Source organism: Arvicanthis niloticus, chromosome X, assembly GCF_011762505.2.
Source record: "Arvicanthis niloticus isolate mArvNil1 chromosome X, mArvNil1.pat.X, whole genome shotgun sequence".
In the NCBI taxonomy this organism is placed as follows: Eukaryota; Metazoa; Chordata; class Mammalia; order Rodentia; family Muridae; genus Arvicanthis; species Arvicanthis niloticus.
Genome location: NC_047679.1, coordinates 35,906,536 through 35,910,183, shown reverse-complemented (window position 1 = coordinate 35,910,183; position 3,648 = coordinate 35,906,536). Strand labels below are relative to the sequence as shown.

At 45.6% G+C, this 3,648-nt stretch overlaps 1 pseudogene; it reads left to right on the top strand.

The window, feature by feature from the left end:
- The first annotated feature begins 1,458 nt into the window (after positions 1–1,458).
- Positions 1,459–2,912, top strand: LOC117695356 (alpha-enolase pseudogene; annotated as a pseudogene).
- The last annotated feature ends 736 nt before the right edge of the window (positions 2,913–3,648 follow it).

Here is a 3,648-nt window from a genome sequence, read left to right as displayed (position 1 = left end):
TTTGACTTAGCAATGATTATACAATGTCTTTTTTTCAACCTGCTTTTGGAGTATCAATAAAAGACAGGATCAAGAGAAAGGCAAGTGAGTGAGTGAGTGAGTGAGCCCATAGTGAGCATGTGAAGATTGAATGAGAGAGAATGTGAGGTGAATGCAGAGAGCATGAGAAGAGCATGCAAAGAATGAGTAAAGAGAGAATGTGAGGTGTGTGTGGAGAGTGTATGTGTGAGTGAAAGGAGAGTGCATGTGGTGTGTGAGAGATGTGTGTATAGTAGTATGAGCATTCGAGAAAAGAAAAGCACACAGGAAAAAAGCAGAGTACACAGGAGAATGCAGAGTATGTGCAGCTTCAAGCTGTGAGCAAGCGAGCAAGACAGAAAGAGAGCAGAGAGAGAGAGAGAGAGAGAGAGAGAGAGAGAGAGAGAGAGAGAAGAAGAAGAAGAAGAAGAAGAAGAAGAAGAAGAAGAAGAAGAAGAAGAAGAAGAAGAAGAGAAAGTAACTTTAAGCCTTGAAAATTCGCCTGTCCAAAGGACACTGTCAATAAGACAAAATGGCAACCAACAGATTGGGAAAAGATCATTACCAATCCTACATCCAATAGAGGGTTAATATCGAATATATAGAAAGAACTCAAGAAATTAGATGCCAAACAACAAAATAACCCCATTAAAAATGGGGTACAGAGCTAAACAAAGAATTCTCCACTGAGGAAACACAAATGGCCGAGAAGCACCTTAAGAAATGCTCAACATCCTTAGTCATCAGGGAAATGCAAATCAAAACAACCCTGAGATACCACCTCACACCAGTCAGAATGGCTAAGATCAAAAACTCAGGTGATAGTAGATGCTGACAAGGATGTGGAGAAAGAGGAACACTCCTTCATTGTTGGTGGGGTTGCAAGCTGGTACAACCACTCTGGAAATCAGTCTGGCGGTTCCTCAGAAAATTGGACATAGCACTACCTGAGGATCCAGCTATACCACTCCTGGGCATATACCCAGAAAATGCCCCAACATATAACAAAGATATATGCTCCACTATGTTCATAGCACCCTTATTTATAAGAGCCAGATGCTGGAAGGAACCCAGATGCCCTTCAACAGAGGAATGGATACAAAAAATTGTGGTACATTTACACAATGGAATATTACTCAGCTTTAAAAATAATGAATTCGAGAAATTCTTAGGTAAATGGATGGAACTAGAAAATATCATCCTGAGTGAGGTAACCCAATCACAAAAGAACACACAAGGTATTTACTCACTGATAAGCGTAGATTAGCCCAAAAGCTTGAAACAACAAAGATTCAACTAACAGACCACATGAAGCTCATGAAGAAGGAAGAACAAGTGTGAATGCCTACTAAATTTGGCTGTTAATCTGAAACTACTCTGAAAAATAAAATCTATTTTTAAACATTTGATTTAATGTTGAAAAGTTTGCTCGAGTTTCTCTCCTTTGCAGCGAGCCGACTCCCAGAAGTTCACCATGTCCATTCTCAAGATCCATGCCAGAGAGATCTTTGATTCCCGTCGGAATCCCACTGTTGAAGTGGATCTGTACACCGCAAAAGGTCTCTCCCGAGCTGCGGTGCCCAGTGGTGCATCCACTGTCATCTACGAGGCCCTAGAGCTCTGAGACAATGATAAGACCCGCTTCATGGGGAAGGGTGTCTCACAGGCTGTGGAGCACATCAATAACACTATTGCACCTGCTCTGGTTAGCAAGAAAGTGAATGTTGTGGAGCAGGAGAAGATTGACCAGCTGATGATCGAGATGGACGGCACCGAGAATAAGTCTAAATTTGGTGCAAATGCCATCTGGGAGTGTCCCTGGCTGTCTGAAAAGCTGGTGCCGTGGAAAAGGGGGTGCCCCTTTACTGTCACATTGCTGACTTGGCCGGCAACCCTGAGGTCATCTTGCCAGTCCCAGCTTTCAATGTGATCAATGGCGGTTCTCATGCTGGCAACAAGCTGGCCATGAAAGAGTTCATGATCCTGCCTGTGGGGGCATCCTCTTTCCGGGAAGCCATGCACATTGGAGCAGAGGTTTACCACAACCTGAAGAATGTCATCAAGGAGAAGTACGGGAAGGACGCCACCAATGTGGGTGATGAGGGTGGATTCTCACCGAACATCCTGGAGAACAAAGAAGCTCTGGAGCTGTTCAAGTCTGCAATCGCAAAGGCCGGCTACACGGACCAGGTTGTCATCGGCATGGATGTGGCCGCCTCCGAGTTCTACAGTTCTGGCAAGTACGACCTGAACTTCAGGTCTCCAGATGACCCCAGCAGGTACATCACACCCGACCAGCTGGCGGACCTGTACAAATCCTTCATCAAGGACTACCCAGTGGTGTCCATTGAAGACCCCTTTGACCAGGACGACTGGGATGCTTGGCAGAAGTTCACAGCTGGTGCAGGCATCCAGGTGGTGGGCGATGACCTCATAGTGACCAACCCTAAGTGGATTGCCAAGGCCGCAGGCGAGAAGTCCTGCAACTGCCTCCTGCTCAAAGTGAACCAGATCGGCTCAGTGACTGAGTCTCTGCAGGTGTGTAAGCTGGCCCAGTCCAATGACTGGATCGTCATGGTGTCCCACCGATCTGGGGAAACAGAGGACACTTTCATCGCCGACCTGGTGGTGGGGCTCTGCACTGGACAGATCAAGACTGGTGCCCCTTGCCGATCTGAGCGCCTGGCCAAGTACAATCGGATCCTTAGAATCGAGGAAGAGCTGGGCAGCAAAGCCAAGTTTGCTGGCAGGTCCTTCAGGAACCCCCTGGCCCAGTAAAGCATGGACTGGAGAGCCTGGAGCCACCAGCTGCTTAGGTCCTCTGTCCCTGATGTCATCCAGGCAGCTCAAGGCCGGCCCAGTGCTTGCCCCTCTCCTGTCACTGCTTCCTTAGACATCCACACCTGACCACCAGGAACCCTGCTGGGGACCCGAGCTTTGTAATTATGAGATTGGTCTGAATCATTGTTTTTGTCACCTGACTTCCCAGCTAGTGTCTGGAGCCCTCAGAACTCCAGTGTAATCTCTAGGGTGCCCACCATCAAGACTTCCCCAGTGGTTTACATGCAAAAATAAAAGTCATAGAAGCAAAAAAAAAAAAAAAAAACAAAACAAAACAAAAAAACCAAACAAACAAAAAAAAAAAAAAAAAAAAGAAAGTTTGCTCCAGGGTTAGGACCTGTCGTGGCTCTTGCAGAAGACTTAAGCTCATTTCCTAGCAACTACATGGCAGTCACAAACATCTATAACTCTAGTTCCAGGTAATTCACCATCTCTCTTGACCTCCACTGGCTCTGTACACACATGGTACACTTACATACATTCAGGCAAAAATTATCAAAAATTAAATGTTTGATTTTAGCATTGATATTTATGAGAAAAGATACTTTCATTGATGAATAAATACTTTGGAGTTTGTCAAAAGTCAAGTGTCCATAAGTGTGTAGACTGGATCAGGTGGAGAGAGGACAGAGGGAAAGAGTATCGGGAGAGACAATTAAAATTGTGGGGGGAGCAGAATTCATCTTTGGGACAAGCTAAAAATTTAGGGCAATGGAAATTCTCAGTAATCTAGAACGGTCACCCTAGGTAAGGCTCCTAGCAATGAGGGATATGGTACTTGATCAGACC